Raw genomic sequence first — 14,076 nt, 5'->3', positions numbered from 1 at the left:
ACTGTCCCCACAGAATATAGTGAGGTTTGCACAGGCAACTAAAAGTCAGTGATAGCTAGTCACTGTCTTCTGTGTGCACCGTGGCTACTTGCTGGCTGGACAGGTGACTGCAAAAAGACAGATTTCATATGCAACACTTACACCTTTTTTACCTCCTAGAACTTCCAACAGCAGGACCACCACAACACTGTATAGTATCCCCATTCAAAGCTTCAGTATTCCATGGTTGGTGAACAGAGTTATCAGCTGGTTTTGTGTTTCCCCCTTATTTGGGGCTGCGTTAATTTTAGGGCTGATGAGGTGATATAAGTTTGCGAGTGTGCACACGCGTCTGAAGAAAACTTAATGTGCATCGTGTTGATAAAAAAATTTCTGAAGGTGGCTCAAGTCCAGATGGGATGATAGTACTGTAACGGGACTAGTAAGAGCTGTTAAACTTTGTACTGATTTGAAGCAAAGGAAAAAGAAGGCTTTGGGGTGATATTTGAGAGGTTCTCATTAGGGATGTTGGCTTTATAGGAAAAAGTAAAGGCAAAGAATTTATGTGTGGGGTTTGTGGTAATCTGTAATTTGGAAATGTACAGCAGCACACTATATCAGCCAACTGATGTTAGAAACAACATTATCCAAAGGCTAGCCAAGCACTAGAGTGCCAGACTTGTGCAACAAGCATAACGTGGACAAACCCAAGGATAAAAGTGTTAGAGTAGGAAATATGGCAACTTCTACTGCAAGATGATGGTTAATACATGAACCTAGAGTTGTATCTATATAACTAGTCTGAGTGTGTGTATTTCAGGGACTCAAGCAACAACCAAAATTGTTTACTTGATGTTTTTAAGTGTTATGTTAAAGGCTGGTAAAGAGGAGGGGGAGGATTCCTCTGTCCATTGATGTGCAAAACAAATGAATTACGTGCCAAATGGGTGTTAGATCTATCATTAATTGAACTCCATCTTACGGAAACTGTGCTGTTAAATGTCTCGTTATATATGTATGTGTGTATACATACATGCACACAGAAACTTCTGGTGCTGTCATGCTTCTGTTGACTATCAATCAGACTTAAACATAGTTAAATGAAATTAATTGCTTTTAAGGATGGTAGTTGTTCAGAATTTTGGATTTGATTCCATGTGTCCAGTAAGATACTGCTTTTCTGTCATTTAGTGTAACAGATGTTACTATGAAGAAATATGGCTGTCATTCTGCTGTTAAAGTGCTTCCTTTTAATATTTTTTATTATTTTATTCTCCGATAAAACTAGAATGTTTTTTCTGGAAGGGTGTTCCTTGAATGACTTATCCATTGCCTTTCTGGTAATGCTGTTCTTGAACACAGTGATTCATACTAGTACATGGTTTTTGTCCAGTTTTGCGTATCTAATGTGTCATCATTTTTTATGCTGTGTTGCATAGGCTGTTTAATGGAAAATGTGAAAAAGTTCTTTAGAACTATAATGTTTGACTCTTTTTAAAGCTGCATTTGTTATCATTCTGGAGCAGTGCTAATAGTTGATATATATATCATATCCATCGATATACATGACCTGCATGTTTACTTTTTTTGAATTGTCAGGACTGTTAGAATTTTGAAGTGTGGAAAGCACCTTTTTTTTTTTTATTTAAGCTAATTTTCAAGTGGAATTAGTAAAACCTTTTTGAATTTATTTTTCTACAGTAAGGTTTCAAAGTTAGGGCCAGAATATGCAGAGATTCACACTAACATAGTAGTCCTGTTGCATGGGAATTCTTTCCTGATTTGGAGGACTAGAAATCTAGTGGTTAGAGATTTCCATCTGCAGGAATTCCTGTGCTTTTTAATTGATAGCCACATATAAAATATAAAGCAATAATATGTAAATCTATTTGGATTTAGAATACGGGGATGTTCTGTGTGTAGGAATGGAGAGTACTGTTGATCATTTTCCACAATTTTTCTCCAGGGGTAATCTTGTTATATTCTGCCTCCTAGGATATTACTGAGTTGCAAGGAAATTGTGATTTCTCTTTTTCAACCTTAAATTTAAATTTTCTCTATGTTTGTGCAGTAGATAGTAGGCAAACTTTGAAGTATTCCTAAATGTATATATTTTCCAGAAGAAAGAAGAAACGTTTTATTCCTTTCTGGTTTTTTGTGTGTCAGTCTCCTGGTGGTTACAATAGTGCTACTGAGAACCAATATTGAAGTTTCATTTTGAGGATCTTCTTTCTAAGGAATGTTGCCAGTCCCTACCTTCAGAGCTGCTGAGAGATTTCAGTGCAATCATGACAGGAATTTGCTCAATTTTCATTCCATTTTCTTGGCTACAGGTTTCCTAATAACAATAGAGAAAACTATGTGAACTGCCCATTAGGAGCAGCAGAAGCAACTTCAGGGTTGTATGACAGAGGACTCTAGAAGACTCTCTTGCTTTTCATTCAGCTCACAAGTAAAGAATTGTCTTCACCAAAGCAAGGGTTGTAGACTTGCGTATTTTCTTAAAGGCAGCTGAGATTGTGGGATGGTACAGAAACACACAGTATTTGTGTATTACTCTGTAGACACAGACAGTTGCCATTTGAAGTAGTGGTCAGCCTTTCCTGCCCCTGTTTTTTTCCCCTTTTTAATCATATTGAGAAATCTCTTACAGAAGTAATACCAGTTAGTAGGGCTAATGGAGTTTATATTCAGATAGAACACTTCAAAATTTTCTACCTGCTATGACTCTGCTCTTTATTTTTCTCTTAACAGTGAAATTTAATTATTAATTGTTGTAATTGCCTCTGATGCTTCGGTTATGACCTAGTGGAGATAAGTATCAGCTTGAAAATGAAGGGAAGGGATGTTTCAGGTGTCATTCACCTTCTTCTTGGTCTTTATCGTAATCTAAACTCCTGCTCTATGCTGTTGAGCTGTTGTCTGGGCATTGACAGGACTGATGCAAACCAGAGATGTTCTGTTCCTTTCTTCTGTTTTTCTTGAGAGTAGTTTTCTATCTGGAAGTAAGAAATTTGTGAGTCTTCCATGGCTTACTTGTGTCTCCCAGTCCTCTGACTCATTCAGAATTTCTTTCCAGCACTGCATATGTGTCTTTTCAGATCTTTGTTCAGCTGTTCTTCACAGTGATTTTAAGAAAAAGAAATCTCCTCCTTGACTTCAATGACAGATTATTTTCTAGGAATAAAACCCCCTTGTTGAGAACTGATTCTCAGCAAAGTAAAATTTAAACTGTCTTACTATGGTCTTATTTTTTGTATGTGCCAATATAACTTGGGTGATAGGTGGTGTGAAATATGAAGAAAGATAGGCTGCTTCTTAAAGGATGTAGAAAGATACTAAAAATAAACTTCAGTTATCTATTAATGCTCTATAGCATATAATATGCTCGGTAGCACATTCTAAAATAATAGCCTGTGCCTAAGTCCTCTTATGCATTACCATCACCACTTTAATTCTGAGATGTAGGATTCCAGGAGCCCAGGCTTGTCCTCGGCTTTCTAAATGGGAAAGCACTGATGGGCAGTTTTCTAGTTTTCATTATGGAGGCGTTTATTATTTGGTAGTTTTTCGTAGGTAGATGCTGTTGTAATAATTTTGCACAGTGGGACATAAAAGCTTCAGGTTTATCTTACATGGCATGCATCATCCGTTATTTTGTGGCACTTGGATTTGGTAGTGAAACACTACTCTTTGCTCAGAAAACGTACAGCAATTCTACTGGGTATTAGTGGAAAAAAAAATCAAGAATGTTCCTAAAAGAGATCTTTACACTCTTCTTTATGTAAGTATAAACACAAAAGTAATAGTAATAACATCAATATGTGGCTTGTTAACGAGCATAAAGCAACATTTTGCCAATGTTTTATTTGCGCAGATACTTCTATGATGAGCATTTTCAGGTATTTTAGCCTTTTGCTTCTTGTTTTATGTACAAGGATAAACCATAATGGATTATTTATTGTAATGGTTTCAGCAGCACCTTTGGCTTTTATTACTATTGTTTCTGGAAGACTGAACGGATTTCAGTGCAGTATCAGACCACCTATTCTCTAAGGTTTTTAACTGAGATAACTGAGGAGTGTCAAGGTGTTCTGTGTTGTGGTTAGGCATTGGAACAGGCTGCCCAGGGAAGCGGTGGAGTCACCATCCCTGGAGGTGTTCATGGAACGTGTAGATGTGACGCTTGAGGACATGGTCTAGTGGGTACGGTAGTGCTGGGTTGATGGTTGGACTAGATGATCTTACAGGTCTTTTCCAACATTTGTGATTCTGTAGCAGGTCCTACAATGTGAGACTAATCACCAAACCTGCCACTTTTAAATATTGTTTTATAAGAATATGAGAGGTTTTAAGTCATCTCTCATAATTTTGTCTCCTCTCTTCTCACTAATAGCTGTTAAACCCTTTTGTTTGCAGAGGTGTAGAGATCTCACAGGTAAATAGCTAGGAATTTTGTGATTCTTTCCCATTTCCATAGAAGTCAAAATCAGTGTCCCTGAAATGAAAGTTTTAGTGTTTTGCCTCAGCATGGTTCGGTTTGCTGCTAAGTGGTGTTAGTACATCTGGTGGCTGAGCAGTCAGGGCAGCTGGAGGTGTGTTGCAGAAAGGAGTGGAAGAGAGTGTACAGGATAGCTTAAGATGCTGCAGGAGGCTGAGAAAACGAGATAAATAAAATGGAGCTGTTGTGGGGACAAATTCTTTTTGGGGTAAAGAGGGCAAATGTAATTCTTCTCTTAACTTAGTTCTAAAAGGCAGTTCCATTGGGGATGGGGCAGGAACAGATTTGGAATTTGTTTCTTTTGGCCCATGTTTCAGCACCTATTTGGTTTCAGTTTTGATTTTTTTTTTTTTTTTAAGGTAGGGTTATTCTTACATAGGTTGAAGTCTGCCTGATGCTCTTAGTTGGTTACTCCTTGCTTAAAATTAAAGTATTAGTAAAAATATTACTGTTCTTATTCATCATATAGAATTAAACTTGGTTTTATCTTACATGTTTAATTTTTAAAATTGATTGTTCTTAAACTTCCTCTTACTGTGTTCAACAGACTAGCATGTGTAATATTTTAAGGTGAAGGTGACTGTATCAAAGCTGTTGTCTTGTGTTGGTCAAGTTGCTTATCAATGGTGTGTTCCTAGGAGTAAATGGCACTTCCCTAGTGGGTGCTCAGCAGCCTGTGGTGATGGATATCATGATGCAAAAAGAATTACCTGGCAATCTATTTCCCTGGTTGTTCACAAATAGAAGATAAAAAACGTTTTTCATTCTGCTGCTGAGGTCAATGAAATTTCATTTCCTATAGGAAATGTAGAAAAGATAGCTATTTCTTAAATAATGGGTTAAAGTCAAATAGTGTCTTTCTAATCATTATATCGCTGCCCAATTCAGTGGCACGTGTCCATGCTGGAAGCTTTTTTTGAGAACTACAAACGTGTAAGAAGTAAGGTTTAGTAGTTCATTAGTACATAGAGACACTTGTGAAGTGTTTTTTGAGTATTTCCAATGGAATGTAGTAAAAGTACTGAAAACTTAAATTTCTTGTATGGTGTAGTCTCCCTGCACAGAGCTGAGGATCGTGCCAAATGGAATTCAGTCACTGTATTACAGTCTAGTATAAATCAGAATACAGAATCGCTAATGGTTATTTGGGTATTGTAGCTAACAGGAATGATTAAGAGCAAATAACTTTCTGAGAGGTTGTTTTGTTTTTATTTATGGTGTAATGTCTGTTATGAGTTACAGAAATGGCATTTTGGCAACGCTGTTGTTTGAATAATTTTTTTCTAAATAATCTGTGGAAGGAGTTATGCTCTAATATGTATGTCCTAATATACGAGGACAGTTTGTTGTTGAAAGGATTGTAGTAAATGCACGAGTACCGATGTCTTGTCGTCAATGTACACTAGCAATTTGTAGCATGGACATCAAATTTGAAAATAATTCTTTCAAAATAACCTGTGCAAAGAATAGTAAAATGATTAAGGTGAGGTGCCATTGTCTTGTATAGGGTAATGATGAATAGGGTGTATGGATTCCTTAAAGCAGTGAACCGTGACGTTGCTGCCTTTATGTTATCATGCTGGGACTCCATTTCGAATGTAAAGCTGCATGCCACCTATTTACTGGTTCTCTTTGCAAGGCTTAAAATTATTAACTGGTTTGGGCATAGTTAATAATGTTCTGTTAGCCTCTGAGGAGAGGGAGTTTGTGTTGCAGCTGTGCTGCTCTTATGGCTCACTGCTGCAGGTGGGGAGAGGTCTGCTTCTCTCCTCCCTTTCCCCCTCCCCACCAAATTCCAGCCTGGTGGTGTGTCCACCACCCCTGAGACTTACGGGTTTACTGCCAAAGGGATTGAATTTGCTGTGTACTGTCTTGCCAGGTTGGCGCTTTGCCAAACCTCTGTTGAATTTGCTCACTGGAGGGTAAGCGGAGAGGCTGGACAATGGCTTGTACTGGGGAGGGCAGGCAGACTCTGCATGTGAGAGGAGTAGGACATATTCCCCCTTTCATTTCTCTCTGGTGACCTGTTAAGTCAAGTTAAGGTGTAATACATAACTTAAACTTTAGAATAAAGCTGCTGTTACACGAAAGTATTTATTCTACCCAGGGAAATTCAATTATTTTAAATAACACATTAACTTCTGCGCAGACCAAGTTTATGGTGAAGGCTGGAGACTGAGGGGGATAAATTACCAGGCTGTGGTTATTCTTCCCAGGTTGGTCAGCAGGCCTTTAAAAAGTTTTTGTTTAGAGGCAAGTGCTGTAAGTGCTGCATGAGGCAAGGAAGCATTTCTGAATGCATGTGCTGGTAATCCCTGTGAAAGAATTTGGAGTGAAAGACATTGCATTTGGGATATCTTTCTCTGGCTGAATCTTGAATGATTATAAAGAAAGAATAGTGATGATTCAGAAACTCCACAAAGCCTTCCTGGGTTTTTGTTTGTTTGTTTTCAGACCATATAAACTGGAGCTGGAGCAAGGTCTTCCTGTTTTATGGGGGGTTCCTTAGTTGTGTGTCACTTTTTTTTTTTTTTTTTAAATAAGACTTGCTACAAGGATGTTTTAGGAATGATAAATACCAATAACATTTTGCTAGTGTGGTAAAACATAACACTGTATGACATGATTAATTGTCACTTATCTTAGACATTTATGTAGACATTTATGTCTGTAAGAAGCAGCTGCAAAAATGTTATTTTCATGAGAATGTTTTTGTCCAGTGCCATACAGTTGTTTCACTTGTACTAAAATTTATTCTACTGATGTATTTTTATTCATGTTGTAGGATATAATGCTGTGTTTGTTTGGCACGTCCAATTTTTATAGATCATTTAGCAAAATACGAATATCCTGCTGATGACGGTATTTAATATGACAGTCTAACAGAAAGATTATTCAAGAGCCCATTAGATGAGAATTTGAACTATGCAGTAGATGTTAGGTTTCGTATTTACAATTGCCTTTGTAATTTCTGAGACTCACTTCTTTTAGAAACACTTACTGGAGTGCTTTGTAACTGTATTTCTACCAAGGCTTTCTGCTCAAGAGGCAATTTAAGAGTCCTTTACAATTGGCAATAAACTTTGAAAAGTTGAGTTCTGGACTACTCTGGTCCAGGATGTTATGACTGTATATATGTGGCATCGTGGGGCAGTAAACTTTTAACTGCATTTACTAGTTCTGCCATAAGGCAAATCTATTGCAGCTGAATCTTTACCTGATAAATACCACAAGAAATAAATATCTGTCATTAATGTGGTAAGGAAGTTCTTTGTCATATAGCAAAGCCTTTGTTAGCTGGAAAAGGCACTGCTCCTTACTTTGAAGAAAGACTCACTCCGTGTCCTGTGGTAGAAAGAACTGATAGATCAAGGCAAGCGTGAGTTTCATGTTTGGATGAAAGTGTCAAACTCATCTCCAACTGCAGGATAGTCTCTTAAGAAGTTGGATGTTTTGCTTCAGCTGTGTTTCTTAGTGCTGGTTCTTGAAAAGTAGGTTCATAACTGGGTGCAATTAGCAAGCTGGCATGTGTTATATGAAACATTACTTGATTGATAGCACTTCCTCATTTTCACTCTCTTTACAAGTAATTACTGAGGAAAAAGTAATTTTTTTTTACAAAATTAAAAAGTTATTTTTTAGTTTTTTAAAAATAAAGACTGCGTAGTGAATTTTAGCATACTCTAGTTAGCAGTTGTCAGTGCTCCTTAAACTAACTCGTTGTTGGGTCTAGGGAAGTCTGATACTTCCATTACAAAGGTTTTTGTGTTTTTAATGGAGTAATTTAGTTGCATTACATCATTTCTCACAGCACTGATGATCTCTGATTGCAAAGGGACTTGAAGTATATACTGTATCTAGTGTGCTCAGGAGGCTGTTGGCTGTAGTGTTGCATTTTCTGATCCCTCCCCACCCCCCGACTCAAAGAGCCACGATTTACTTGATTTTTAACTGTATGTGTATTTGTAGGGTCATTTTGTAAATCTTAGTAGTCCCCAGGTGTGGGACCATACGGTATGGCCGTGTGTACAGCACAGGCAGGCCTCCCTAACTGCTCTGCACTGCTCAGTGACAGTCCTGCACCCCTCCCAGAGACCGGGGGCTCACAGCTCTGCTTGAGTCAACCCCAGCACTTGTCTGTGTGCCAACAGGGCAAGTTGGCTGAAGGAACTAAATTGGCAGAAAACTAATCCTGGATGGGGGGGCAGGAGTGAAGTGTTGGTGGAGCTAGTCTGTATTACTTTTCACCCATATCAACAACCTGATGCAGCTGACTGCCCTCTCAGATGGGTATGAAAGTTTGCCAGTGTCACTAACAGTAAGGAAAAAGCAGGTCTTTGGCCTTTACAGGAAGGCAAATGCAAATTTTTCTCACAGCTTAGAGTTTAATTCTTTCATCCTCCTTTTGTCCTTTCTCTTTTTTTTTTTTGAGATGTGCCTTTTTCATTTGACCAAATTATTGAGGTTTTCTTGGTTAAGTGTTTTCTTGGTAAAGTGCCTTTTTTTTTGTTTACTATCCATTACAGGTGAATTTTGAACAATTGACAGTGTCAAAGAAGTATCCTTTTTTTTTTTTTTCTCCTGCTTTATTTACATGTTAGATTTTCTTCTTCTGTCCTATCTTTGCAAGTTACTTTCTTGTAGAAGTCACGGAACCTTTCTGGACTTTAATTTTTGTAGGTTTTTATAGAGGGGATAATATCTACCTGACATCGTTTATGAAAGTTTGCAGAATAAATCCAGAGATGTCAAATAATAGAAATTCTTGGGTTTTTTTTTCTTATTCTTCCTTTTGGTTTGTAGATACAGTGCTTTATTTTAACCTGACCATTCCAATTACTACAACAAACCTGGAAACCTTAGTGTTGGTTGCCTAATTTCCAGGTACTTAGAGAGGTTATTAATCTTATTCAGTGTGTAACTGCCTTTCAGCACTCCCTAAAAATAGATTGCTGTTTGTTTAGTGCTGCTATATTCTCAGTTGCACAAGCTTAGCTTTTTTTATGAAGATGGATCCCACAGTGCGTAACTAAGTCTAAAATCAGAAGTGTGCAAATCAGATGTAAGATTTCCTGCTGTGTTTTGCTTATTTGATAAGACTCTTCCAGTGCTCAGAATTTGAGATCCTGTGATTAACATCACAGACTGATTTGCCACAGAAATCATATCCTGGAATTCTTATTCAACTGTCATCTTCCTTGCAATGGCTTGTTAGCTTTATATACTTTTTCACATTTGGAGGGTAAACTGGCAGTTCAGAAATTGTCCTTGCCAATCCTGACCTTTTATCCTCCAATTTTTCTGAGAAAATAGGAAGATACCTGTTCTATATTTATCTTTCCTATAAAAGCACTGAAACTTTCTTCTGTTTTTCTGAATTTTGAGTGTATCTCCAGTCTAGCAATAGGGATCTTATGTAAATAGAGAACAACATATATTCATAATGCTAGAGAAGAAAAAAATATTTTTTCCTTTTTTTTTTTCCTTTATTGTTGGATCCTGCTTTTAATGTTGTTTAAAATATTTTACTTGTGTAGAAAGTTTGAGCAGGTAGAGGGAGAGAAAAGAAAGGAAGTGACTGAGGTAATTTCATTTGGTACAGTTGCCTTAGGTGATGCTTTGTACTGATGAGTTGTCACTGGTTTTAACTGGCTGCTGGTTGGACTCGTGTGTTTGAACTTCCTGTCCAAACCAGACCCAGTTAAAGCAAGATACTTGGGGCTGTGTTCAGTCTCCCTGATCTCTCAGGTCAACCTAGTCTACTCTTTACCAACCTCATAGTAGAAAATAAATTCTTCCATTGAGTTGGAATTTTCTTTTGTATCCATTGCCTCTTACCCTGTTGCAGTGCATATCTGTGGAGAGTTTGGTTCTTGCCAGCTTTCTGCCTTCCCATTAGGTAGTTGAAGGCAGGGGAAAGATCTCCCCTCACCCTTTTTTAAGGCTGAATAAACTCATTTTTTAGTTTCTTCTTATGTCGTGTGCTTGATCCCCTGGCTATCTTGACAGCTCTTCACTGAACTTGCTCTAGTATGTCAATACTCTTCACTGAACTTGCTGTAGTGTGTCAGTGTCTTTGTTATACTGGAGAACCCAAAAATGAATGCAGTACTCTCATTACGGTTTCATATGGAAGTGGCATACAGAGGGAAAGTGACGCTTCTCTTGATTGCTGGCTCTGTCATGTGGTTGGTCTTCCTTGCCATGTGGGTGTACTGCTGACCCACGTTCAATTTGCTACCCACTGGGATCCCCAGATCCTTCTGAAGAGCTTCTTCCTAGGCAGCCGCTCCCCAGCTTGCACTGCTGCGCTGACTTATTTGGTCCCAGATACAGGACTTCACATTTGCTTTGGTTGAACTTCATGAGGTTCTTGTCAGCCCATTTCTCCAGCCTGTCAGATCTCTCTGAATAACAGCCCTGGCTTCCAGTGTATCAACTGTTTCCCCCAATTTGAAATTGTTTGCAGACTTGCTGAGTGCACTTTGCATGCAGATTAATAAACCATATTGGCTCCATTACTGATCACTGGGGGATGCCAGCAGTTAGATTTGTATTGGTAGTCTTCACATTTTGATCCCAGTGGTCTAGCTAATATTCCCCTTGCCTTCTCATTCATTTACTGAGTCCGTGTCTCTTTAGTCTGGCTCCAAGGACCCTGAGGGACGCTGTGTCAAAGGACTGGCAACACCCATTTCTCTCCCAGCCTTCTCACTGTAGAATGTAGTTGGGTTAGTCGGGCACAGTTTACCCTAGATAAATCCATGGTGGCTGTTCACCTTCTTGTAGTCATGTGGCTGGGAATGGATTCCTGAAAGATTTGATCTATTAACCTCATCAGGGGTTGAGGTGAAGCAGACTAGCCTGTAGTTCACCAGATCATCCTTGTTGACCGTCTTGAAGATAGGTTCCCAGTGACTGGAAAAACATACCTATCTCATGTCATGACCTTTCAAAGATAATGTGGAGGGGCCTAACAGTGACATTGGCAAGACTCCTCAACACCATCAGATCATCCTGTCTGATCTAAGGACTTCTACATGCACAGCTGCCTTAAGTGTTTCTCAGTCATGTCTGTCTTGACAATGGCTTGTCGATGTTGCATTCCCAGAGATTCTGCTGGTAGAGCTGGGGAAGTGGGTGGTCAGAGGGCAGAACAGTGAAATCTGGAGGGGCAAAAAAAAAGAGGATCAAGTTCTTAATTTTTTTCTGTGTCTTTTGTCACTAGGTTCCTGTCTCATTGAGCCCAAGTTTGCCTTAGCATTCCTTTTGCTGATGATGTAGATAAAGAAGGTCTCTTGAAGTACTTTTGCATTATTTTCTGGTGCTGTCATAAGGGTGGCATCCTTGGGTGATACTTCTGCGTCTGTGTTGGGAGAATCAGTAGAAAAGGTCAAGAAACACTAGTTGTTCTTTGTATGGTTACCACCACTACCTTACCAGAAAAACCTTTGAAGACATCGCAGAGATGTTTAGTGTACTTCAAAGCTCTATCATCCTTTTGTCTTCCTCTGTTACTCCTTGCTAATACTTAGAAAATGTTAAACACAGTTCAGCAAAGGATAAAATTCATGCAGTTCTGTGTTCTTGAATCTAGTCATTCTGCATGATGTTCTGTGTTGTAGATATTCTGCATTGTAAGCAACCCAGTGTGTACGAGAGTCCTGAAGGAAGAAACTGGTCCTTGATCAGTGTACGTGGATGATTTTCTGTCTTTGAATTACAGGGCTCTATAAATGCTTTTTCTTTGCAAACATTTTGTCCAGGTGTGGATGCTTTTTATTTATCATTGGTTTTCTGTTGACAGCACATTCTTGAAAGGGTGGGTTTTTTTGAGCTATCTGAGAAATTAAATTGCCTTCATGTGTGAAAGAATGTCCATACTTTGTATCTGTTACACTGGTATGGTAGAGCTTTACTACTGAACTCTCTGCTTCATGTAATATCTCACTACCAATTTATGATTACTGCCTATTACTGGAAGTGAGTTTAACAGCTTTTTTGCATCTGCAGCTAATTTAGGGAGAGGAAAGTTAAAAAAGCTTTCAAGCAATAGATCTCTAAATCTGTACCTAAAAGTGTAGGTTAGGCTATGGTTCCCCGCAGTTTTCTTTGGTAGCCTTAGTGCCTAAAAGAGTCTTGATTCCTGAATGCCCCTTCCCTCTGCTGTGCTGTCACACAGAGTGGCTCAACAGAGGAGGGACCTGAGATGGTTGAGAAATAAATTTCCACCGCGTCTCAAGGTATTTTTTCCTGAATTAGTTTCCTTTCACAGATTTGCTCTCAGTTTAGAAACAGCTGTACTGACGTAAAGGGGGGTGCAGGACAGGAGCAAGAAGCCCCAGGTTTTCGGAAGTGTGTGGGGTGCATAAATGTGTTCATGTGATGCTGCTTCAGAATGTGAATATGCAACCTCACTGTAGTTACACAGTTGACATATTATGCTATTTTGCCAGAAGCCTGTCTGAAAGAGTCATGAAGCAACGGGGAGAGTAAAACAATTAAAAAATATTTCTGTGTCAGATTTTTATAAATACTTGTATCCTAACAGTCTGTGTGATGACACTAACTGAACAACAGATCAGAAAGCTCAGAAGCATTCTTTTTCATTTACCTAAATATGATTCTGGATGAAGGCAGTGATACTGAGCAAATTTAAATTAATTTGCATTTTTTGTGTGAATGCTGCAGTATCTCATAAGTTGGTTGCAGTTGTGATGGTCTAAGCATTTGTAAGATGAGGTTTGTGTTATTTCTTTTTTTCACACCGGTGAAACTGGGGAAAAAGAATATAAGCTTCAGGTCGTCCTGGAAAAACTCCTTGGTCCTGAACCAAACTTGTGTTTGATTTAGGTTTCATATTTAGGGTGGTTGTTGGACACACAGAAAGAGATGTGATTCCAGCAGAATAAAGACTTGTAAAAGCTCCTGTGTGTTGCAATAGGAACCTTAAAGTCTCTGCTGCTTTATTGTGAGCGAGGGTGGTGGTGAGTTCTTCTGGCAATCCAATGATACATCTGGAAAAGTTGCTTTCCTAGAGAAGTTGGTCTTCCTGTGGCCAGTAAATACATCTGGCACTTGTGGTGGGCTGACCCTGGCTGGATGCTAGGTGCCCACCAAAAGCGCTCTGTCACTGCCCTCCTCAGCTGGGCAGGGGAGACAAAATATGACAAAAGGCTTGTGGGTCGAGATAAGAACAGGAAGATATCATTCAGCAATTCTCCCCACCTTTCTCTTCTTCCTGGGCTCAACTTTGCTCCCAATTTTCTTTACCACCTACCCCTGAGCAGCGCAGGGGGATGGGGAATAGAGGTTGTGGTCAATTCACCACACATTGTCTCTGCCACTCCTTCCTCCTCACACTCTTCCCCTGTTCCAGTGTGGGGTCCCTCCCATGGGAGACAGGTCTCCATGAACTTCTCCAATGTGGGCCCTTCCCACGGCTTGCAGTTCTTCACAAACTTCTCCTGTGTGGGTCCCTCCTATGGGGTTACAAGTTATAGAATCATGGAATGGTTGGGTTGGAAGGGACCTTAAAGACCATCTAGTTCCAACCCCCCTGCCATGGGCAGGGACACCTTCCACTAGACCAGGTT

Source organism: Eurypyga helias, unplaced genomic scaffold (assembly GCF_000690775.1).
Source record: "Eurypyga helias isolate BGI_N326 unplaced genomic scaffold, ASM69077v1 scaffold6170, whole genome shotgun sequence".
Lineage (NCBI taxonomy): Eukaryota > Metazoa > Chordata > Aves > Eurypygiformes > Eurypygidae > Eurypyga > Eurypyga helias.
The sequence above is the reverse complement of the archived record's forward strand: the minus strand, read 5'-3'. Positions refer to the sequence as shown.